The 26,770-nt window shown below is 39.4% G+C and overlaps 1 long non-coding RNA gene across 1 annotated transcript; it reads left to right on the top strand.

Annotated features, from left to right (window-relative positions):
• LOC138760113 (uncharacterized) lies at window positions 1–26,250 on the top strand. Its single transcript, XR_011355426.1, has 4 exons — window positions 1–101; window positions 5,446–5,526; window positions 5,627–5,723; window positions 25,279–26,250. It is a non-coding gene; the product is annotated as an uncharacterized lncRNA (long non-coding RNA).
• Window positions 26,251–26,770: the final 520 nt, after the last annotated feature.

Genomic DNA, 26,770 nt, shown 5'->3' with positions numbered 1-26,770 from the left:
AGAGAAAGGGGAAGATGGAGAAAACAAAATAAATGCTTGTTATTGTGAAGAGCAAGATTATCCAGAAAACTTCAATGCTGCTGGTGTCTTCAAAAGAGAAGGTACTAAATGCTTATTAATAGTAGTTAATCTGTCTTGATGAATGAAAATTCAGAGCCATAGAGATAGAAATGAAACACTGCTGGAACTGTGGGAACCAGACCACAACAGTTGCAATTAAAAGTACTGAAAATATTCAGCTGAATGGGTGTCCTCTGTATGAGAGAAAAAAATTGAGTTTTTATAAATAACATTGGATCTGACACAAACATTAAGATTGGTTACCTGAAATTGGCAGATAATGATATTCAATGGGACTAGATGTCCTCGTGCAGGTGTAAATGAAAGCTGTCAAACAGGTGAAGAATTGTAGAAATTAGGGTCTTTCTGGTAATGCATCAAATACATTAACACAATTTGCCAAAATATTAATACATAAATACAACTTGGTTAATGCCTATGCTGGGACATTTGGAGATAACTCAGGACTTAGAGGGGGGCCTAGGATATGTGCTGTTGGCAACGATAGCCAAGCTGAAATTTCACTCGCCCTGACCAAGAACAGTGAGAGACTCCAGAATGTGAGTTGCCTGGCTGATAAATTTCCAACAGTCCTGTTTCTCTCTGGAATCATGTGACCTACAAGAATTAGAGGAACTGAAACAAAAAAAACCTGAGGGGAAGGGGTCATGGATGTGATTGGTTAATAATATGGTGCATCATGCAGAAGGACATTGCATTGCTTAATGCTGATAGGATGATGCTTGTTGCAAAGGTGGTGATGGTTTGGAGATTGGTTAATATCAGATAGCACTGGAGAATATAAACCCATGCATTTGTATATTCAGAGAACTCCTTTATCCTCTACAGCAGGGGTGTCAAACTCAAATTCACGGAGGGCCAAAATTAAAAACTTGGACTAAGTCGAGGGCCGAACTAAATATTTATTGAAAATTTTCAACAACATCTGCATGTTTTCTCTTCTTTCAACATATGTAATGTTAAACTTTAGGATATAATTTTAGGAGGATAATGTTACAGGTCAGGAGTAGGTAGCTCAAGTTCACCCTTTGCTTGATCTGAGGGAAACATATTTGGTCCCTGTGGAGATGTAGTCAGCATTCACAGGCTGTGTCCATTTTGGCCTGCATCAGGACTCAGCATTTCCTGCTCACTCCTCAGGCTCTAGGCCTCTATTCACCCTCAACCCACCATCCCTCTACCTGACCAGTCCTTTACCCAACCTCTACTCACCCCTCACTCCACTCGCTCTGCCTCTACCCACCCCATCCTATACACGCCCCTCTACTGCCTCTCCCCTCAACCTGTTCCTCCCTCTACCCGTCTCTCACCCTCTAATCACCCCTCCCCTACTCGCCCTGCCCCTCTCCTTTTACCTCTTCCCTATCCACCCCTCCTTCTACTCATCCCTCCCTCTAACTGCCCCTCGCACCACCATAACTTCCCCTGCCCATTACTACTCACCTACACCCTCTGCCCACCCCTGCTTACCCACCCACTCAGGCCCAGCGTGCTGCCGATCAGCCTTTGCGGAACAGCGGGGGCTGTGCGCAGCCTGCCATGTCCGTCGCGCCGACAGGAAATAACAGGTGGTCGCCAATCCGCCGCACCGCTCGACAGGTGGGAGAAGTGACTGGTTGTGCGGGGAGCCTTCCAACTGGCTTGCTGGCTGATGACATCGACAGACTTCTCATGTTACAATTTTGTTTTCCCCGTTCTCAAAGTTTGCACGGTCAACCTGCAACACTCTTGCTCCCTCCGCGTCCCGTGGATCTGATGCCCGGGTGTTGTTAGGATTCCCAGCAGAAGGTTTGTGGAACTTTACCATTCTGGATTCCTTTTTGAGAATATTCTGGCCATCTTTTAAGGGGGGTGGTTTTAGGGGGGTGGGGATAGTTAGGGGGTGGGGAAGGATGTGCAATGAAGGGGGAGGATGGTGGGGGTGTCATTACCAAAAAACAGCATCGGCTCTCGCTGCAGGGCGGGCCACCTCTAATACATTTTTGAAATGATCTTGTGGGCCAAATATAATTATATTGCGGGCCAAATTTGGCCCGCGGGCCAGAGTTTGAATGTGTGCTCTACAGGCTTTGAAGTACCTTCTACCAACCTTGTGTGTGAATAAAGGTATACTAGGAAATTAAATTGTCTGAGCCCTCCATTTCTTGTGGTACATTTGGTGAAGAATGGAGCATCATCCAGGACCTGACCTGGATGAAGAGGGGTCAAAAAGGCAACTTTCATCAGCATGCAATTGGGAAGGCAAATGTTATATTAGATGCAACTTGCCTCAATGGAAGACGAGGAGCTGATCCTTAAAAAAAACTTGCATCAGGCTTTTCCAAAACACTGTAATAGATAAAGACAGAGGGGTCAAATTGGGTTTAGGATGACAAACTTGGGCACAACCTTTCAAACTGAACAGATCTGCTCAGTCAGCCAATCTGTGCTTGGTTTCTCCAATGCTCGCAAGATGATTTTGTGAGCACTTGAATGCAAGGCAATAAATTGGATGAAATACAAGTGAATTACTGTCTGACCTGGAAGGGCTCTCTGGAACTGGATGACTGGAAAGGAAAAAGGAGGTATGCAGGCTTTGCATTTCCTGAACTTGCTTGGAAGAATGGCATGAAGAGGAGCACACCAGAGAATCATGGAAGTATGTTCCCTTCGTAATGATGGCAGCAAGAGGGGAAGATGTATCTGATGTTTGAATCTCATTGAAAGTACCAGAAGTTGCGGAGGAAGAACTGTTGAGAGTGAAGGTTGCTGGGCCGAAAGGTGGAATGTTTTTATTTCAAATTTTGAACGTCTGTCATTATTTGCTTTTTATTATTCCTTTAAAAATATAGATTTAAAAACTAGTATGTCATCTGCTATGAATTATAACAAACTTTATATACTTTGTGATTTTAATAAAGTTAATCAGAGGTTCACAATTTCCTGCTTTCATTATGCTCTCAGTTATGTTGTAAATTCTATGCTTTTCATTATGTTAAGTAAATTCACTGCATCCAATATTTCTGCAGTGAAATTACATTTTGTCATGAGTTTGTCATTCTGAAGGCCAAGAATCACCTTGGAAAGTCCTCTATGTTTTAAAAAAATTATATCCATATCTATTTTTTGAAATCAGGTGACATAAAAACTGCACACTTTTTCTGGAATCTTTCACCATTGATCTGTACAATGTCAGTATAGCATTTTCTGACCTCCAGATGCACCCCAGAATACCCAATTACCTTTTTAATATCTGCCTGACACCAACCAGATGCTTTCAGAACATGATCACTCCTAAATTCTTTTTCTCTACTATTTCAAAGACCGCTATCATGCCAACGGAGCCCCTTTCAAGTCCTACCCGTTTGTTGTTACTTGATCCTGTGCACATTATCCTACGTTTATCCACATTAAATTCTATCTGCCATATCTCACTCCCATCTATGTAATTGGACCAAGTCTCTCTGAAGATAGTCGGTCTCTTCTTGACTTGCTTTCAGATCGGAACATTTAATACACCAGATGCTTGAGTGCATTTAATGCACAGAAATTTCAAACAGCCAGGGGTTCCATAATAATAGATTCCTTTGGAAAATCTGATGCTGTCTTTTTCACAAAGAGCATTACCCGCTTGTCATTATTCTGCCTTTTGTTGTGTTGCTTGGTTCTCAATCCACACAAATCGTCTGTTAACTATCTCCTGGGCCACGAGGCTCTTTTGCAGTTCCATACGAAGAAAGTTTTCACAATATCTGTTGAAATTCAAAATAAATTTTGTCTAAAATAACTGCTATCTTCCAGTTAATTGATCATTTGAAAAATTCCAGATTTCTAATCTATGGTAAGATGCTGCTGACTGTCTATATTTTTAAAAAAAATGCTCGTTATATTATTCTGTATTCTTCACAATGAATTGCATCACAAGAACAAACAATTCAGCCCTACAGTTTACTGTTTACTCTCCAAATTCTGCTGCCATCTTAGTTCATAAGCTTTCTATCTCATTTTCCTTTTGTCCCTATCTACTCTGTAAGAAAGCATTGACTTGTATGCCATGTTAACTGTAATTCTAATAGAACAGACAACACATCTGTATTTTCAAAAATTTTCCACTGCTCTGTCTTGAGAACTTTTTATACATGTTTTTGTTGCATTAATTAATCAAAACAGTAATTGAAGAATATGAAGTTGGTTCAGGAAATTGGGACTTTTTAATAAGATTAGAGAATGGTGGAAGAAAAGAGCGAAGTAGGGTTCTCCTGTTTTGACTTAAATTCTTATTTTCAAATGGAAAAGATCTATTTGACTCTTTCCAACACTCTCAATTTTAAACATCTCTATAAAAATCTTCCTATGATATCATTTGTTGATATGAAAACAGCTTAGTTTTGTAAGTCTTTCAAGTGAATGTTATTTCAATATTTTAAAAAATGGATGATACAAATGTGGTAATTACAGGCTTGTTGAATGCACCATATAATTTGTTTGCTTTTAATGGACTGCTTTTCAAAATCTGTAAATTACACTTCCTGTTATCCAGTCCATGTACTCTTCTAGTATTTGCAGAGCTCTGAAAAATATTAGCTTCTTCACTCACCCCTGCCTCCTTCAATTCTTTGAAGGCTCCAGTGTACCGTGCATCTCCTTTTCACTGGAAATTTAATCTTCTTGCTTTCTACCTTTAACATTCTTGCATAATTTTGAGTTGTGCTAAGACCAATTTATTATGGTTAGAATTTGACAGTAGTGTTTTGTGAAAACTGATATCTAAATCCATTTTTATCTCTCCTCTTAATCTGTTCATCTGTTATAGCCTTATCCACTTTATCTTGTAATAGATCGGTTACTTTTTGATGTTTCTTTTCCTTCTAACACAATTGGGTTCATGGTCTGAATTCAATTAACACCTACCTCATTAGCGCAATCAGCCTTGTAGAGACTTGGGTTTAGTTCATCTTCTTAATCTCTCCAAAAGGGAGCAGTCCACCCATGCAAGTATCTCCCTTGAGCCTAGAGGTGTGTTCCCTTGGCTGTTCTGCAATTTCTCCAAGGCAATATTTTTTTTTTAAAAGGTATATACAATTCTCAGTAAGTTTATATTCCAAAAATGATCACAATACAGACTATTGCAAGTTTGGAATAACTTGTTCTGGCAAAGAGACCTATCCACTAATGTTTCAGACTAAACTCCTGGTGTCTTGTTTATAATTACAGTGCCTTTTGAAATAATAACTGGAATCTTCATTATTTGTCATCATTTTCCTTTCCCGCCTTTGCTAATCCACGCACTATCATTGTATGATGTTTGATGTGTCTTTTTAAAGTACATTTTGTTCTAATGCTCTGTCTCTGCCCTAACCCATTACCCTGACAAAATCATATTAGGGACACAATAGCCTCCTCCAGCTAAGACAAGTTCATAGAAACAGCACAACATCCAAATGTTTAAAGGAACAAGAGCACCAGGTAAAGCTTGAAATCTACTATAGAGATGTACTGCTTATTATGAGAGGCAGATCAACAAATTTTGTGACATGCTCATGACAATAAATTCTGATTCTGATAGGATGGATAGCCAGCACCTTTGTCCTGGGTGCCAATAGCAAATACCAGAGGACATTGGTTTAAGGCGAGAGGAGGAATGCTCAGGGAGGATCCCAGAGGTAAGGTTTTTCAGAGAGTGGTGAGTACCTGGAATGCATTGCCAGGGGTGGTGGTGGTGGATATTCAAAAGACTCTTAGATAGGCACATATAAGAAAATTAAAGGGAAGGATTAGGCTTGCTGTGGAGTAGGCTCGCATAGGTCAGCACAACATGGTGGACTGAAAGGTCTGGACTGTTCTGTAATGTCCTATAGTGCAAAGAACACAACAGGACCAGGAGGAGGGGCATTTATACCCTCAAGGTTGCTTCACCCTTTAATAAAATCATAGTTATTCTTTTTTTTGACATGCAGCATAGCAACAGCTCTTTCCAGTCCACAAGCCTATGCCCTCCAAATACACCAATTAACCTCCAATCACCATATGTTTTTGAAGGGTGAAGGAAACCCACAGAGACAGAGAACGTACAAACTCCTTACAGTCAGCACCGGATTCCATCCTGGGTCATTGCACCCTCTGGTAATGCTAACGATGATGTCCATTTCTGGCTTCTATTCCATGAACCTGCCAAATAGTCATTGTCCTTGATTCCTATGCAGTCCAAATATCAACCAGCCTTTGCCTTCAATAAAGGTAACACTTAAGCATCCAAGGGATTTTGAGGTAAGAATATTCCAAAGATGCACGAGTCTTTAAGTGAAAAAAATAAAATCCTATTCAAGTCTTAAGTAGTTAACCAGGGTCTTTCGGTTCATAGTTCTGGAACTCCTCCACCAAGGCAAACATCCTTGCAGCATCCCCCTCAGAATTTTAGTTTCAATCCACAGCATGAACTCCTAAATAAAGGCCTATTTGTTCAAATTTGCAATTTTCATATCCCAACAAACTAACAAAATGCACCAAATGCAAGTATATCCTCCCTAAATAAGAAGAGTAAAGATTAAAAGGAGTATTTCAGAATTGGCCTCACCATAAGATGATGCTGTTTCAGCAATATTTCCTTATTCTTGCAGTTCATTGCCTATGCAATAAAGATCAACTAATATTTGTTGTGATAATTCTTTCCTGTACCTGCATGCAAGCTTACGGTATTTCTCATGAAAGCACACCCAGGTTTCTCTGAACACAAAAAAATGCTGCCAGTTCTTCCATCTGAAGTATATAACCTAATATTTCTCTGCACTATAATCCTTTTTCTTTTTACCTTCTCATTAAATGTGCCTATATTCTCTTCACAGTTTTTACATGCTCATTTGTTTTATTTCTGTTTCAATACTTGTTTTTATTGAGTTATAAAGGTCACCCTATCGGATGTTTTAATTGTCCGCTGCACCCTGCCACGTTTTCTGCAACTCAAAACTAACTTTTTTCTTCCCTGAAGCATTAACTGTTTCTTTCCACACAAATTGCCAGACCTATTGAGTGTTGGTGGTATTTCTGTGTGATTTCACGTTACTAGCATCTGCAGTTTTATTTGAATGTCAATAGTGGTTGATTTTAAGTGCCGTCTGGAAATTGCCACCCAACTCTGGCTTAATAAATGCTGGCCTAGGTAATAATGTCCACAATTCTGAGAAAGTAAATTTATAATGGGTGTCCCCTAATACCCATTTACATTTGGTACTTTATCCACATCATATTTTTAGGCTAGTATTCAATATTCCAAGATAATTTGGCCTTGCTATTGTAATGGATTTGTGTTAACCTTTAATTTCATGTTAACCTATATTTCTCATGCACAAGAATGTCTTAGTAAATTATAGTTAAAATATTGTATCTGCATTCTTAATAAGTTGGTTGTTGGCAGGTACAGGGTCACACACAGGTCGCAGTACATTTCGAGATACACCATTATTCTCAGAAGAGTTCCTTTTCAGAGTTGAGCTGTCTTGGAAAGACAGCTAATGGATTTGAACTGGGTTTTAATTATTCAAGGACAATGGAGTATTTTATTAAAAATTGAAGTATCTAAGTACTCAATAACTGCTGAAGAAGCCATCTGTTTTAAAACAAAACCACAAGCCTCTTGAACAAAAGAAATGAAACTCAGTTATGCAACTGATATGTGTAAGCCTTTGAAATAGGTAATCTTTCAGAGTTATGTCCTCTACAAGAGAGGTATGAAGATCACATGGTTTACAAGAAACTGGGGTTTTCAACTGTTTAAAATTCCAATGACTGATCACATGATTTTAAGGAATTGGAACTGACTTCAATGATGTAAATGGTCACATGATTTGGAGAAATATATTATTGAATTCAGACTTTTTTTGAAAGAGTTCAGTTTGGAGAGTATAGAAGTCAAAACCCTGTGATACAGGGGTTGAAACCTTGTGAAAGACAGGGTTGAGTTACAGTAACCAGAATAGGTGCTGTTGCGTGTATTACTCCTGGGGGAAAAAAGGAACACAATCAGTGTCTTTTGAAATAAAGACCACTTCACTGTCTCTTTGGAAAAGAGGGCATAATTGTGAGTAAAGAGGCCTGATGTTTAAAAGTGCTTTGTAATTATTCTGAATTGAGAATTTTAAACCTTCAAACAAGACTAAAATGATGCTGAATTTTAAAATGTTGACTTTTCAGAGTTCGGCTTTATTATACATGCATTGAGATTTTACACTTGTTCATTTTGGGGTTAAATTTAGAGTTAAGTTTACAGATAAGTAAGAAGTGGTGTGTTATTAATAGTTTAATTTTAAAAAAATATATATTATTTTGAATTTACCAATGCTAACAAAGTCCTTTTAGTCCCAAAAATAATTGGAAGGGTTTTTAATTGGTAACACTATTATAAACCATAACCTCTTTTAATAATCTGTCATCTTGAATTTTAAGTGGTATTATGCTCCCCAGCAGCAATTGAGAGATGCATAAATAAATGGGTTAAATTTAACACAAAATTTATTAACAAACTAACAAGAATAGAATTAACTGAATAAACTTAACATTCGAACACAAGGTTTAATGGCAACTCTACAAACAGATTATTATGCAGTGTATGTATGTGGGGGGGGGGGAACACAGACCATTACAATCCAAGCTCAAATGCCCCCAAAAATCTATTTTTTATTTTCGTATATAAAAAAAAAAAAAAAAATCCCAAGTCATATCAAGTTGGTCAGTCAAAAAGGAATAGCTCATAGATCTGGTTTTCTGGCTTGGGATTATTTGTTTCCTTGCCCACTGATCTTTTAGTTTGAGGCTGCATCCAGATGACCAAGGTCTCTAAGGACTCACAACCCTATCAGGGGGAACACAAGACTTACTTGAGTTTTGAATGTGGCAACAATCACCTTTACTTCCTGCATCTGAGAATTTTCTCAGTGACCTCCTAGTCACTGCACAAGGTTCATGCCTCCGAAGCCCTCCTTAGAGTTACCAAGTGACCTTCTGTCACAGGAGTCTTTCAAAACCTTCTTTAGAATTAACAAGTGATCTCATATCATTCAAGTCCTCTCCTTTGGACACCCTGGCTTGGGTGGTCACATGACTCCTGTCACATGATGTCATCCTCTTGAAAGGGGACAGGAGAGGCACTGGTCAGTCCCACACACACTCTGGGTATCAGTTCCACAAACTGCTGTCAGGACAACCTGTGGACGAAGTAGCTCAGTCTTCCTTTTCATCTTAAAACTGCAGGGTGAGCACACTGACATATAACTCCAGACAGCAGTGCTAGCACCCACGAACAAAGCAACTAGTGCATGGCTTGCTGAAACTACTGGTGAGCACACAAGTCAGACTGACTGCCTGCAGTCCAATCCACTGACTAACCTCTCCAAAACCAGCGCACTGGGCTTTTTTAACTGCCCAGCGCGTGTCTCCAGCTCTTCCCATTGGTGAAGAGAGGTTAATAGCTGCAGGCTCGCTCTCCGAACCCCCGGACTCTAGTGACTGTTTCTCGTGCTTTGACAGCTGTCAAAGTTCTCTAGCGGTAGCCCAGTGCTACTACAGCTCCTAAAAGCTGTTAAATCTCCCACAGTTTCAGACCAGCACTCAATGAAAAATAAAATTGTCCAAGGTCCATAACAGTGGTTTCTGAAAATCAAATTAAATTGCATCCATCAGCTCAGTTACTTGATCAAAAAATTCCAAATCAATGAGGTATGATCCATCATTTTTAATTCTTCCCAATTACTTTGTTTTTTTTAAAATGTAGACAAACAGCACAATTTAACAGGCCCTTCTGGCTTACTATCGAGCCCTTGCTGCCCAACTACCCTAATTAGCCTACAACCCCCATACATTTTGAAGGATGGGAGGAAACAAACACCTGAAGAAAACTCACACAGACACACGGAGAATGTACAAACTCCTTAGAGTCAGTGCTAGATTTGAACTCTAATCACTGGCACTGTAATAGCACTGCTAAGCTAACTGAGCTGCCCTTGTTGTCTTTTTTAATTTTTGGATAAATGCAACTTTAGTATCCCTTTCTCTAAAGTGCATGGTGAACTAAATGCTGATAACCTCCAGGCTTATGTAGTACTTATCCTTCTCTATAAGCCACCAAGAACTCATTCCATCTTAGCCATATTCTCACTCATCCTTTCTATCAAGCAGAAGATAAATTAATTTTTTTTTTAAACACACACACACTACCAGTTTCTTTCCTGCTCTATCAGACTCCTGAGTGGACCCCTCATGAGTAAAGGAAAGAGTGATCTCTATCTCACAAGCCCTACCTTATTACAGCAGTTGCACTGTAACACTCCCTACTTAAACATAGGTTGACTTGCATGACTACCACGCACAACAAAGCTTTTCACTGTATCTCAGAATGAAGGACCATGATCAATTCTTTTCAATTTAATACAGACAACATTAAATGTAAGTGCCATTACTGGATGTGAAATCTTTTAGGTGGGTTGCTATCTGGTCTCCATGGTGAACAGAAAAAGTCCCATAGCATGAGTTGAAATAAGGGAAGAGTCTTGATCAATATTTCCATGGATTGAAGACTAGTTAACAGTAAATAATATATTTAGCTGGAAGCTTCTATCTAGTAGAGTCACCCAAGGATCAGTTGGTGGTCCTTAAATTATTTTCAACTTGTATTAAAGATCTGGAAGAGGAGCCAAAGAGTAAGGAACGCATGTTTGCCTATAATATTAACATCGGTGAGAGACCATATTGTGAGTGGACACAGGATTCTGCAACTGAATAGAGAAAAACTGAGTGAGTTGCTGAAAATTTAGCAAATGGAATTTAATGTGGGAAAGTGAAGTTTTGCAATTCTGATAAGGGAATCTAGAGGGTGATATTTATCTAAACTGAGAAAGATTACAAAATAGCAAAGTACAGAGGAATCAAGGTGCTCTTGTGCATGTTAGCAGACAGGTGCATCCAGCAGTTGGAAAAGTAAATGACAAATTGCTCCTGTGCAAGAGGGTTGGAGTTTAAATATAGTGGTATTACAGTTGTACAAGTATTGAGGCTTCATCTGGAATACTGTGCACAATTTTAGTTAAATTATTTATGAAAAGCTAATCTGGCCATGTAGCTATACCAAAAGCCATTTATTAGACTAATTAATAGGATGAGAGGGTTCTCTTATTACAAGTACTGACAGCTGCAGAAATTAGATTTGAAGTTCAGAAGAATTAAATCGTGTAAGACACAGAAATAGGATGACAACATGGATGTCAAGATGTTTCCACAAATTACAAAATTGGGGACAATCAGTTGAAACTAAGGTGCAAAGGAATTTCCCACAGTTCTGGAATTCCATACTCTAATATCCTGAAGGCTAAGTTAATAAGGTTAGATAAAGCAGAAGTGGACAATGTTTTGAAAGATCAAGGGATTGAGGACCTAGGGAACTGGCACTGTTTTTTAATTTTTTTAAATTTTTCACACTATGAACCATATTAATCAAAATACACACAAACATTCCCCTCTTGAATATACAGTCATTTTCTCCCCTTTTCCCCCCTCCCTTCCCACCCCCTCCAAACCCATTAAACGTTCAACATATACAATACAATAAACCCATTAAACAATGTCATCACACAATGAATATAAACAAGGAAATTGTGTCATCTACTTTTACACACTGGGTTAGTTCATTTCGTCTTCTTCTCATTCTATTATTTTAGAGGGTGGACGTCCGCGGTAGGCCCTCTCTGTTGTGTTCCATGTACGGAAAATTGGCACTGTTGAAGCCTTGAGCAGATCACCAATAATTTTTAATGGCAAGGGAAGCTTGCACCACTCCTGCTCCTACTTTCTTATGTTATATCTTGTGCTTCTTAGATGATCCTGAATTTGTCCAACTCCAGCTCCAATTCCTTGATGTGATCAGCAAGGAGTTGTAGCTGGATGCGCTTCCAGCAGGTTTTGTCATCAGGGACACTGGAAGTTACTTTGATTTCCCACATTCTATAGAAATAGCATACCTCTACCCTGATTGCCACCCCGACTGCACTAATTCTGAAATATAAAAAAGAAAACCTTGCCTGTCCTTCCCTGAAACTTTGCTCAGCCCTCTTTACTGAAGCCTCTGCACTTTCCTTCAGTCACAGCACAATTCATGGTCTAACTCATTTCTCCAGTGAATGATCCCAAACTCTGGTTGCTCAGTTGATAATGACCATACTCATTTAGTGCAGATTCTGGAATGTAAAATGAATTTCAATGAATTTGGGCAATCGAGTTCAACAGTTGAAGACAAAAGTGGGGAGCGGTCATCATTGGAGTGGGTTGAGTCAGAGTGATAAGGCTTTGCTCAACAGGCTTCAGCGAGAACAGGTAAGAAGTGATGAATAGTCATAGTTGAAGTCAGAAAAGGTAATCCTATTTGAGGAACAAAAAGAATTCAGCAGGCACAGGTAAGGGCATGTTTTTTTTTTGATATATTTTATTCATCAAGCCACAGACAGTGGGAATGGCAGCCAAGGCTCCTCTTGCAGAATGTCGTTCATCAGGGAAGCCAGGAGTATCCCTGGTGACTTCATCTGCAAGAAGTGCATCCAGCTGCAGCTCCTGACAAGCTGAGTTAAGGTACTGGAGTTGGATGAACTCAGGATCATTCGGGAAGCAGAGGGGTGATAGACAGGAGATACAGGGTCATTATCAGATCAAGGAGGCAGGAGGAGGGTAGATGGATGACAGGAGAGGGAAATGGAACAGGCAGCCATTGCATGGTGCCCCTGTGGACATCCTCCTAAATAACAATTATACCATTTAGGATAATGTTGGGGAGGGCCAACCTACCAGGGATAAGCCATGGTGATAATCTCTGACATGGTCTGGTCCTGTAGCTAAAAAGGGAAGGGAGAAGGAGAGGCAAGCTGTAGTGATTGTGGATTTCATAGTTAGGGGGACAGAGAAGAGATTCTGTGAAAGAGAGAGTTTCCTGGATGGTACTCTCTGAGATATTTCAGATATTCTCAGGAAGGAGGGTGAGTAGCCAAATGTTCTGGTCCTTACAAGAACTAATGACATGAATAGGAAGGGTATGGAGGTCCTGAAAGGGGAGTTCAAGAAGTTAGCCGATAGGTTGATGGACAGGACCTTGAGGGTAGTGATCTCAGCATTGCTACCAGTTTCACGTGCAAGTGAGGTTAGAAATAGGAGGATAGTGCAGCTTAACACGTAGCTAAAGACATGGTGTAGGAAGGAGGGATTTTGGTTTCTCGATCATTGGTCCCTCTTCCAAAGTTCCTGGGAAGGTTGGACCTGTTCCAAGAGGACAATGTGAACTGGAAAGGGGCTAATATCCTTGCAGGAAGGTTTGCTAGTGCTGCTTCAGTGAGTTTAAAGTAGATTTGCAGGGGGGAGGGGAATCAGAGGGCAAGAACAGGTAGAGCAGTGGAGGAGGGAAAAGCTGATGTTAAAATTGCATGCACCCATTAGAAGTCAATGGGTTGAATGTGGTGCATCTATTTCAGTGCAAGGAGTATTTTTGGAAAAGCAGACCAGCTTAGAGCATGGATTGGCATGTGGAATTATGACATTGTGGCCATTAGTGAAACTTTGATGCAGGAGGGGCAGGACTGGCAGCTCGATGCTCTGGGCATCCATTGCTTTAGAGACAATAGAATATGGGGAGGGGTGGGGAAATGAAAACAGGAGGAGTGGCATTGCTCATCGGGGAAAATATCACATCTGTACTCAGGCAGGACAGACCAGAGGGCTTGTCTACTGAGGCATTATGGTGGAGCTGAGGAACAGGATCACACTCATAGGGTTGTATTATAGACTGCCCAATGGTCAGTGAGAATTGGAGGAGCAAATTTGTGCAGATAGCAGATAGGTGGAGGAACCATACGGTTTTAACTTTTCATATATTGACTGGGACTCCCATGTCTTGAAGTTTGTCAAATGTGTTCATGAAAATTTTCTAAACCAACATATAGAAGTACCAACTAGAGAGGATGCAATACTGGATCTCATATTAGTGAATGAGACAGGACAGGTGACAGTGGCAAGTGTAGGGGAACATTTTGGGTCCAGTATCATAATGCCATTAATTTCAAGTTAATTCTGGAGAAGGATAGGTCTGGGCCTCGGGTTGTAGTTCTACATTGGAGAAAAGACCATTTTGAGGAAATGAGAAAGGATCTAGAATGCATGGATTGGGATAAGTTGTTTTCCAGCAAACATGTGTGAGGTAAGTGGAGGACTTTCAAAGGTGAAATTTTAAGAGTACACAGTTTGTATGTTCCCATCAGGATTAAAGGCAAGGTTAGCAGGCATAGGGAACTTTGGAATTTGAAAGATATTTGGGATCTGGTGTGGAAGAAGAGAGAGCTGAATAACAGGAATAGGCAACATGGAGAAAATGGTACCTGAGGAGTATAAAAATTCAAGTAAAAAACCTCAAGAAAGAAATTAGGAAGGTGAAAAGACATAAAGTTGCTTTGGTAGACAATGTGAAGGAAAATCCTAAGAGTTTCTACAGGTATATTAAGATCAAAAGGATAGTAATGGGATAAAATAGGTCCCTTTGAAGATCAGAGTGGTCGGTTTTGTATGGAGCCAAAAGAGATGGGAGAGGTCTTGAATTTTTTTTCATCAGTATTCACTCAGGAAAAGGGCACAGAGTTGTGGGAAGTAAAGAAAACAAGCAGCGAGGTCATGGAACCTATACAAAGTTCAACCTTATTCCTCAACTGTCACCAGCCATTTGGCCTTCTATACTTCTAGTGGTGGAACCTTGAAACACAGCCCTTAAATTCCCTTTCTGGATTCAATATAGAGTTCAGCAATTTTTTAAGATAATGATACTCTTTCTTAGATTGTTGTTTTGTTTGCTTGCTTTGTAAACACTTTTTAAAAACTTTACAAGATCACATATTTAATATTTTTATTTTTAAATCACATTGAAAAAAGTGCATATATATTGATAAAATTACATGTGAATGTTTTCAACCCTCCCAACTTTCTTCCCTAACCCTCCCCCTTTCTCGTCTAATAAAGAAAAATAAATCTATATCGCTAGACACGGATCTATATCGCTAGACACGGATCTATATCGCTAGACACGGATCTATATCGCTAGACACGGATCTATATCGCTAGACACGGATCTATATCGCTAGACACGGATCTATATCGCTAGACACGGATCTATATCGCTAGACACGGATCTATATCGCTAGACACGGATCTATATCGCTAGACACGGATCTATATCGCTAGACACGGATCTATATCGCTAGACACGGATCTATATCGCTAGACACGGATCTATATCGCTAGACACGGATCTATATCGCTAGACACGGATCTATATCGCTAGACACGGATCTATATCGCTAGACACGGATCTATATCGCTAGACACGGATCTATATCGCTAGACACGGATCTATATCGCTAGACACGGATCTATATCGCTAGACACGGATCTATATCGCTAGACACGGATCTATATCGCTAGACACGGATCTATATCGCTAGACACGGATCTATATCGCTAGACACGGATCTATATCGCTAGACACGGATCTATATCGCTAGACACGGATCTATATCGCTAGACACGGATCTATATCGCTAGACACGGATCTATATCGCTAGACACGGATCTATATCGCTAGACACGGATCTATATCGCTAGACACGGATCTATATCGCTAGACACGGATCTATATCGCTAGACACGGATCTATATCGCTAGACACGGATCTATATCGCTAGACACGGATCTATATCGCTAGACACGGATCTATATCGCTAGACACGGATCTATATCGCTAGACACGGATCTATATCGCTAGACACGGATCTATATCGCTAGACACGGATCTATATCGCTAGACACGGATCTATATCGCTAGACACGGATCTATATCGCTAGACACGGATCTATATCGCTAGACACGGATCTATATCGCTAGACACGGATCTATATCGCTAGACACGGATCTATATCGCTAGACACGGATCTATATCGCTAGACACGGATCGTATAAAACCATAGAACATTACAGCAAAGAATATATCTCTAGATATCGATCTATATCTCTAGATCGCTATATAGAGATCTTTAGGTCTAGATCGCTATATAGAGATCTTTAGGTCTAGATCGCTATATAGAGATCTTTAGGTCTAGATCGCTATATAGAGATCTTTAGGTCTAGATCGCTATATAGAGATCTTTAGGTCTAGATCGCTATATAGAGATCTTTAGGTCTAGATCGCTATATAGAGATCTTTAGGTCTAGATCGCTATATAGAGATCTTTAGGTCTAGATCGCTATATAGAGATCTTTAGGTCTAGATCGCTATATAGAGATCTTTAGGTCTAGATCGCTATATAGAGATCTTTAGGTCTAGATCGCTATATAGAGATCTTTAGGTCTAGATCGCTATATAGAGATCTTTAGGTCTAGATCGCTATATAGAGATCTTTAGGTCTAGATCGCTATATAGAGATCTTTAGGTCTAGATCGCTATATAGAGATCTTTAGGTCTAGATCGCTATATAGAGATCTTTAGGTCTAGATCGCTATATAGAGATCTTTAGGTCTAGATCGCTATATAGAGATCTTTAGGTCTAGATCGCTATATAGAGATCTTTAGGTCTAGATCGCTATATAGAGATCTTTAGGTCTAGATCGCTATATAGAGATCTTTAGGTCTAGATCGCTATATAGAGATCTTTAGGTCTAGATCGCTATATAGAGATCTTTAGGTCTAGATCGCTATATAGAGATCTTTAGGTCTAGATCGCTATATAGAGATCTTTAGGTCTAGATCGCTATATAGAGATCTTTAGGTCTAGATCGCTATATAGAGATCTTTAGGTCTAGATCGCTATATAGAGATCTTTAGGTCTAGATCGCTATATAGAGATCTTTAGGTCTAGATCGCTATATAGAGATCTTTAGGTCTAGATCGCTATATAGAGATCTTTAGGTCTAGATCGCTATATAGAGATCTTTAGGTCTAGATCGCTATATAGAGATCTTTAGGTCTAGATCGCTATATAGAGATCTTTAGGTCTAGATCGCTATATAGAGATCTTTAGGTCTAGATCGCTATATAGAGATCTTTAGGTCTAGATCGCTATATAGAGATCTTTAGGTCTAGATCGCTATATAGAGATCTTTAGGTCTAGATCGCTATATAGAGATCTTTAGGTCTAGATCGCTATATAGAGATCTTTAGGTCTAGATCGCTATATAGAGATCTTTAGGTCTAGATCGCTATATAGAGATCTTTAGGTCTAGATCGCTATATAGAGATCTTTAGGTCTAGATCGCTATATAGAGATCTTTAGGTCTAGATCGCTATATAGAGATCTTTAGGTCTAGATCGCTATATAGAGATCTTTAGGTCTAGATCGCTATATAGAGATCTTTAGGTCTAGATCGCTATATAGAGATCTTTAGGTCTAGATCGCTATATAGAGATCTTTAGGTCTAGATCGCTATATAGAGATCTTTAGGTCTAGATCGCTATATAGAGATCTTTAGGTCTAGATCGCTATATAGAGATCTTTAGGTCTAGATCGAGATCTAGATCTATAGACCGAGGTCTTATAGGTATCTAGATCTCTATATATCTGTGTGTGAGTGTGTATATATCTATATAGAGATAGAGAGAGAGATAGATATATGTGTGTGTATATATGTGTGTGTGTGTATATATAAGAAATCTCTTGGTGCCTGCCACATTGACCACCGCCAGTGGGCTGATATCGCCTCAAACCGTGCATCTTGGTGCCTCACAGTTTGGCGGGCAGCAACCTCCTTTGAAGAAGACCGCAGAGCCCACCTCACCGACAAAAGGCAAAGGAGGAAAAACCCAACACCCAACCCCAACCAACCAATTTTCCCCTGCAGCCGCTGCAACCGTGTCTGCCTGTCCTGCATCGGACTTGTCAGCCACAAACGAGCCTGCAGCTGACGTGGGCTTTTACCCCCTCCATAAATCTTCGTCTGCGAAGCCAAGCCAAAGATATATATTTGTATGTGTGTGTGTGTAGATAACAATATAGGAGAATGTCAATCTAAAAATAAAGATCTAAATATAAATTGATTTAATTGTGAAGTACAGGTTCACAACTCAGACCAGATATTGATAATTTTTAATTTTTAAACCAACACTTTTTGTATATGTGCTCCATAGTTTCAAAAAGAAATGATACTTATTGCGTAAATTATAAGTAATTTTTTTCAAGTGGAATACATGAACGCAGTTCTGCAAGCCATCTCTACATTATCATCTTGTTTACAAATCCACCCTTTCTCAGACATCCCCTTTTGTTTCTTCCTCTCTGCCACAAATTTATGGCTTGTTTTCTCCAATCTTATCAGGTTCTGATTTAAGGTGACTTTTCCTCTTTCCACATTTGCTACATGACCTGCTAAGAATGTCAATTTCTACTTTTATTTCAGTAAAAAAGTTCTCTATTTAGAAGCAAGCAGTAAGCATCGTAGTACAGTAAGTATAATATTGGGTGACAGCGTTGCCCTATTACAGCACAAATGACCCAGATTCAAATTTGCTGCTGTAACAATTTTGTATGTCCTCCCACATTCCAAAGATGTATGGGATTAGAAGATGTAACACAGGGTCACCTTACTGTTTGGACAGGGAAAGAGGTCGAAGATCACTTCCTACCCCCATGTCAGACTCACCCACAGCTGATACCATCTTGTATCCTCCATTACCCACATAGCTGCCCTGGCCCCCTCCGCTCCCTTGCACAACAAGGACAGGATTTCGCTTGTCTTCTCCTACCACCCCACCAGCTCCGTGTCCAACATATCCTTCTCCACTATTTCTATCACCTACCACGTGATCCCACCACCAATTTCCTTCTCCACCTTCAGCAGGGATCGCTCCCTCTGTGACTCCCTCCTCACTAATCAGCTCATTGACATCTACCCCTGTGACCACAGGAGATGCTTCATTGGCACCCACACCTTCTCCCTCATCACCATTTGGGGCACCAAACAGTCCCTCCTAGTGAAGCAACACTTCACTTGTGAATCTGAAGGGGTCATCTACATCCGGGGTTCCCTTTGTAGTCTCTTCTACATTGGGACAATGGTATGATCATTTCATTGAACATCTCAGCTGTCTGCCACAAATAGTGAGGATCTCCTTGTTGCCATCCATTTCAATTCCTTGTCAGATTCTTGTTTGTCCATGGTCTCTTGTGCTGCCATATGACCTGCAAATTGGAGGAACAATACCTAATCTTCTGTCTGGGTACCCAACACCGACTTCTCCATTTTCCATTAAACCCCCCCCCCCCTGCCAATCTTTGGCTCCCTGTCTTCTTTCCTTTCATCCTGTTTCTCATTCTCTCTTCCCTTTTCCCTCTGTCTCCTTTCAGAGCCAAAACCTTATATGCAATTAACACCTTTTGTTGGTTTGGACCCCTCCCCATCTTTTTTCAGACACCTGCCTCGTTCTTGTTTATACCTTGAGGGGCTAAGACCCTAAACATCGATAATGTATCTTTACCTCCTACAGGCGCTGTGAGTCTGGCAGAGTTCCTCCAGCACTTAGTTTTTTTTCCCCCTATCTACAATATCTACAGATCTACTCAGTAAGTATTTGAGCTGATCCAGACAGGGGATCATGAACAGTGCTGGGGAACTAACTGAGGTTTGGAGATGGGTCAAAACTCTCTTTTTGCATACACCTTTAATAATAATCTGATCTCATTTGTAAATAGATTTTGCAAGTTGAATCCCCTGCCTGCTTGTCAGAGGAGGGGAGGCAGGTATTGTGTGTTTTAACCCACTGTAGTTGTGGTCATTTGTAGTGGAGCTAATTGCATGATAGCAAAATCGGTTTGCGTGCGGTTGTGCATATCTCGTTTCGTATAGTCTCCCACGTCCATGGCTGGCACTTTTTGAACCCTTCAAAACTTGTTTCCCACCTCAGTAGGTTAAGTGGTCACATGGTGTATTTGGGCAGTGCAGGCTCAAGGGCTGGAAGCACTTGTTGCTGTGCTGCCTCCAAATTAAATGATTTAAATTCAGCCCATGTATGTTGCACCAGATGCCCAGATTAAACTGAAACTCTGCTGCTTCCAGATGATACATATCCCTCTATTTCTTCCATAATCATGAATCTACCTAAAAGCATTTTGAATACTTCTATCTGCTTACATTGCTACTTATTCCAGACACCTTCTATTTGGGAAATGAAAGATTTAATGCAATTTTTTTTTAATGTGGATAAAAAGTTCAAAATAAATTATTTTTCCTCCAATATGAATTATTCCCAATTTTAAGATTTTTGGGAACATAATTGATTCAAAATATTGCAATTCTTGTGTTGAACAAAACAATAATTCTCCAATTAATTAACATTAGAGAACATTTATTGTGGGATTCTCATTCTTCATTTTCCACTTGTCTACACTGTTCCTATTTGGATGCCAAATTACCCAATCATTCAACACAGATTATGTTGAACTGCAAAGGGGATTTATATTGAAAAGCTGAGAGGAACATTACTGTGGCCGAATGTAAAAGATTATTTTTATATCAGCGCATCTTATTTCAGCTTTGTAACTGATAGAGTTCATGTGAAAGCAATCAGTTATCAGTGCTCAGTTTGGACTTGGTGAATGGCTTTTATGTAGAATTACAAAGCGAACAGCCTAAGGACAACTGTCACATGAAACCTACATTATCAAGATGACAAAGACAATTTGTAACAATTTGCTTCTTCCCACATGGGTACAATTTATTCAAAGTAATCGTTTTCATTTGCCATCACTTATTATATTCTCCGTGACACTGGATGAGCACCAATTCTCCATCTGTTCAAGGAGTATAAAATTCACTACTGAAATTGAAGTATAGTCCTTGACAGGTACTTACAACAATTAGAATATTTTGTTTCACTTCATTGGCAATCAGCCACCATGATACAACAGGTGTGGATAGTGGTACAGTAGTATAAATATATTATCATTTAACTCATTGAAGAGGAGAGTTTCCTATGTTTTAGAGTTGTTGCAAGGATGATGTGAATTTTCCCATTTTGCCTGCAAAATGGGAGAATTGGAAGATTTTGTGAATTGGATGCTCTGTCTTTTCTCTGTGTTCACTGCAAAAGGCATGGTTGAGCATGAAAGATAACATTATTGTAGTACTTTGAAGGCAAGAGGTAGGAAAGAATGATGGCCAGGTTAATGGTGGTAAAAGTTTGAGATAGACAGAAGATTAATAAAGAGCATAGAACTGTACAGCACAGGACCAGATGTCTGCACTGAACACAATGATAAAAATCTCTTTTGTGTATGATCCATTCCCTGCATATTCACAACTTTTTTTAAAAACCACCTCAAATACTACTATTGTATCAGCTTCCATCACTACTCCTGGCAACTTATTCCAGGTACTAATCACTCCCCATTTAAAAAAAAAAACACCTACTGATCTTAAATACATATCCTCTAGTACTTGACATTTTTATGCTGGGTCAAAGATTCTGACTTCTGTCCCTATTCTATGATCTATATCTCTCAATTTTATTAACTTGTATCAGGTCTCCCCACAACATCTCCAGAGAATAAAAGTTTGTGTAATCTTTCCTTGTAGCTCTTACCCTCCAATCCAGGCAGCATCCTGGTAACTCTCTTCTGTTCCTTATCAAAAGCCTCCAAATCCTTCCTGTAATGATTTCTGGACAGTGGGCAATGCCAAAAAAATAGATTATTATATTATAACCTATAAATTAGGTTATTATATTCCAATCAGCTCCTGTAATGATACAAATTTAATCCAAGATTGCTAACGAGTATATGAAAACACTCAGGAGGTCGGTGGAAAGAGTTGGTGCTGGGGGAAGGAGTTCAGATTTCTGGATCATTGGGATCTCTTCTGAAGATCTGACCTGAACAAAAAGGGCAGACTGCACCTGAACTGGAGGTAGACCAATATCCTGGCAGGCAGGTTTGCTAGAGCAGTTGGGGAGGGTTTAACAGTGGGGTGGGAATCAGAATGTGAGTGCAGAGATTAGGATAGAAGGAAACTAGGATGTTAGGGTCAAGAAAGAGGAAAATAGAAAAAAATAATGTGCAGCAAAAATTACAAAAAGGACAGACAGGTCAGGATAATTTGCTGAACAATAGAAATGCAGCAAAATCAGTAACACATATGACATTATGGCCATCATCGAGTCATGGCTTAATGATGGATGTGACTGGGAGCTGAATATCCAAGGGTACACAGTGCATAGGAAAGATAGGTAGGTAGAAGGCCCTGATGGTAAGCAATGATATTAAATCTCTAGAAAGAGGAACATAACGTCAGAAGTGGTAGCATCCTTATGGGTTAAATTTTAAAATGGCAAGGGTAAAAGAACCCGAATAGCAGTTATATACAGGCCCCACAAATAGCAGTCAGGAGGTGGACTACAAGTTACATGTGGAAATAAAAAAAGCAGGTCAGAAGGAAAATGTCAAAATAATTATGGGGGACTTTAACATGAAAGGGGACTGGGAAAGTACTGGATCTCAGGAGAGACAATTTGTAGAATGCCTACAGGATGGCTTTTTGTAACTGCTTGTTGATAAGCCCACCAGGCGATTGGTGGCTTTGGGTTGGGTGCTGTGTAATCAACCTGAGATGATTAGGGAGTTAAAGGTAATAGAATGCAAAGGAAGTAGTGATTGTAATATGATTTGAGTTCAATTTCAAATTTGAAAAGGAAATGCTGATATTGGGTGTCAATATTTCAGTGAAACAAAGGAAATTACAGTGGTATGAGGAACTGGCCCAAGTTGACTGGAAAAGTAAGCTAGATGGATGGATGGCTGAGCAGAATTGAATGATATTTCTACAAGAAATAAAGTGTAGGATAGGTATTTAAAAAAAGAAAACTATTAATGGAAAAATGGCATAAATGGTGTTAACGAGAGAGTTAAGGCTACAATAAAAGCAAAAGGGAGGGCATACAAGGAAGCAAAAATTAGTGGAAAAACGGACTGGGAAACTAAGTTTACAGAAAGTAAAATTATGAAAAGAAGTTGGCAAATAACATACACAGGATACTAAGAGTTTTGTAGGATAAGCTAAAGGTGAACCACAAGGTCAGATCAGCAGTAAAGAAAGCGAATGCTATGGTGGCATTCATTTCAAGAGAAAAATGTATATTAGTAAAGAGGTGTTGATGAGGTTCTATGGGGCACTGCTGAGACCTCATTGGGAGTTGTGTGTGCAATTTTGGGACCTTTATCTTAGAAGGGATGTATTGATGTTGGAAAGAATATGGAGAAGATTTACCAGGATCATTCCTGGAATGCAAGGGCTAACATATGAGGAACGTTTATTGGCTCTTAAACTAATCATTGGAGTATAGAATAATGAGAGGGATCTCATAGAAATATTTCGAATGCTGAAAGGATTGGATAGAGTAGATATGAATAAAATGTTTCCCTTGGTGGGTGAATCCAGGACAAGAAAGCACAGTCTCAGAATTAGAAGGTACCCATTTAAAACAGATGAGAAATTTCTTTAGCCAGAGGGTCGTGGATTTGTGGAATTAATTGTCACATACAGCTATGGAGGCCTGATCATTGGGGGTTGAAGGAGGAGATTGATAGGTATCTAATTAGTCAAGGTATGTGGGGAAAAGGCCAGAATTTGGAACTAGATATGAATTGTTTAGCTCAGGCTGGAGTTGCGGAGCAGACGCAATGGGCCAAATGGCCTACTTCTATTCCTTTTGTTTTATCTTGTGAAAGAGGACCAGTTATTTTTTTCAGGCTGAAGACCCTTTAGTCACAACCCAACTGAACTGCTGAGCATTTCGTTTTTGCTATAATACTTAGGAAAGTACATCTTATAAAGGAATAAATACACCAGATGCACTGATCAATCCTGGCCAGTATGTTAAATGGCTTTTTTCCCTTTCTACAATAGATTAACTCCACTGAAAGATCAAATTGGATGAGTACAATTGTGACAGAGTATTTAGAGGTGGTTTGGGAGGAATTGTTAGAGCAGCTTGCACACACAAAATCTGCAGGACTTTTGCAGAATGCTTTTTGCAGGAGGCAACAAAGTATCGACAACAGCTTGCCTGGGAGAGTGTGAAACAGAGAAGTGACACAAATTATTTCTAGAAGGACACAGCTGGCAAACTTTGGAATGCTGTCTGGTCAAAGGAGAAGACTTGCAACCTGAAAGGTGACCTGAAAGAAAGGATCATCTGGAGAACCCTGAAGGGGCAAGTTTTGTCAGCAAGACTGATTGAGAAGGAATTAGTTGCAGATGTCCTGGAAAAGGAATCTCTCTCTGAAAACCAGCAAGAATCCTCCTGCGTGGTAACCAATAGCCTGTTAAGCATCAAAGACTGGTGAACTTTGTAAATTCTAACTTCTATGCATAATACAAGAATTGCCTCCAACCAGTGAGATTGGACTGTGATCCAAATAACTTTTCTAATCTTAAATATACATTACACACATCTGCACTTAGTATTAGAGAGGGGATTAAGTATTTAGGTTAAGTAATAAATTAAAGTTTAATTCTGTTTTCTTGTTCAAATATAATTAAAAACTACTTTTGTTCAAGTAACTCTGTGTTGTGGTGCATATCTATTGCTGCTGGTTTTTGGGGTCCTCTGGACTCCGTAACAATAGATTGACAAGTTAAACTTCAGAAGACAAGGAGTTCAAGTTTCTCACTTGAACTGAGAAAGTTCATACTTGTGATCAACCCATATAACAGTACAATATTTTTTTTAAAAGTACTGAATACAGAATTAGAGTGATCAGATGGAACAAAGTCAACATTCCTATAATTGTTGCATGACCTGCTGGGTTTGTCCAACACTTGTATATTGCACTCAATGCCAGCATCTGCAAATTTTCTGGTTTAACAACAAACCCCCTTAAAGCCAATGTCATCAGAGCTTGAATGGAACCAAGTTGAATAGTTTCCTCACCAGACCAAACCTAACAGAATTTATATCAAGAGCCATAAATACCTCCAAGGTTCAGGTTTCTCCACTTTTTTTTTGTGGGCCAAAAGCAACCAATTATCTCTAGATCTATCAAAAACTTTGATTGGAAGGGGCCTGCAGAAAGTAAATGCAAACTATAAAGCACAAACAGGTCTTTGAGCTCACCAGGTTTAAGCTGATCATCACATACTCATTGATGCTCTTCACATTTTCCCCACAGCTTTCTCTGCCCAAGGATTACTTTGGATATTTTGCAAACATTGTGAAACTCTGCCTTCACCATATCCTTCCCTGCCAGAGGCTTCAACATCCTAGACCACTACTACACCTCTATCAAGTTTCATCCCACACCTCCACTTCAGCAAATCATCAAGCTGTGTTAATGTTATCCACATTAGCAGAAGCGAGGGAGGAAGAGCCTGGTGGTGAAAGTTATTCAGTGATGGTCTGAGGATACAGATAACATCAAAACATGACTACTTTAAGGTATAAGACTGGTCTATAATCAAGGATTCAACAAATAACTTTGATGCATGCACTATCACCAACTTTATCATCAAGAGTGTAGAATACTGCATGACCAAGACAATAAGAAATGATGAACAGGGAAGTCAACTCATTGAAGCCAAGGTTGAGGCATTCTAGTCACGAGATCCAGGCCTCTGCAAGAAATCAAGGCCAGAGAAACCAACCAATGGTACCACACCAAGCTAGAGTCCAATTCCTGAATGAACTGCAATGTTATCTTGTTTTTCATTGTAATCTTACACTCTATAAACTGGACTCTTTATACAGCTGTATGAATGTCAGAGATAACCTATTAGTCTATTCACACAACCCTTCTCACTGCACGAGACATTGTAACAAATAAACAAATGTATTCTCAAGCAGTGCATTTCAGAATTCTACCACCTTCAGGATGAAGCAAAATGTGTTAATTCACAGACTTTTTAAATTTATGCCTTTGGATTTAAACATTTTTGCATGAGGTAAGGTTTCTTATAATTTACATTGATCAACATTTTCTCTCAATCTCAGAGCATCATCCTTTATTGTGACCATCTTCCTTTATAATCACTTGGAAAGACTAGAATGTTATTGTTAACGACGCATTCAAAGAAGAGATTGTACTAAAGTTGTAGCCGAGTTTTTCCACGGTTTATTAAATCTTATCGCTACTTTTTTTTTAAATATACGATAAATAATGTTTAAAAATATATTTAAAATGGTCAATAAAAGTATTTGGACCATCTCCATTCTTTCCATCTTCACAGAACTAAGGAAAATTCAAAACTGATTGTTTATCTTAAACATGCTGAAAGCTAGCTACAACCTTGAAGCTGGCTGTTACAGAGACACTCAAAGAATATCAACAATATCTGCTGGCTTCTTGCAGAATATGCTTGCAAGTAATTTAAACCCATACAGTATGGGTCCTTTCAAAATGCATCACCTTGCATTTCATCTACATTGCTCTACACACTTTAGTATCTCAATCTGTAGCCCAATCATCAATATCAATTTATTTCAAAGTATTGTTTATAGCAGATAGTAGGGGTCCCAGCACCAACTCTTGAACAGTGATTACAAGGACTTCAAACACAAAGCAACTTTCCATCTTTGCCCTGTGCCTCAACTTACAAAGCAAAATTTGGATCTAATATACCTGGATGCATGCCATGAACTCAACCTGTTAACTATGAAATATTCCA

Source organism: Narcine bancroftii, chromosome 4, assembly GCF_036971445.1.
Source record: "Narcine bancroftii isolate sNarBan1 chromosome 4, sNarBan1.hap1, whole genome shotgun sequence".
Taxonomy (NCBI): domain Eukaryota; kingdom Metazoa; phylum Chordata; class Chondrichthyes; order Torpediniformes; family Narcinidae; genus Narcine; species Narcine bancroftii.
The sequence above is the reverse complement of the archived record's forward strand: the minus strand, read 5'-3'. Positions and strand labels throughout refer to the sequence as shown.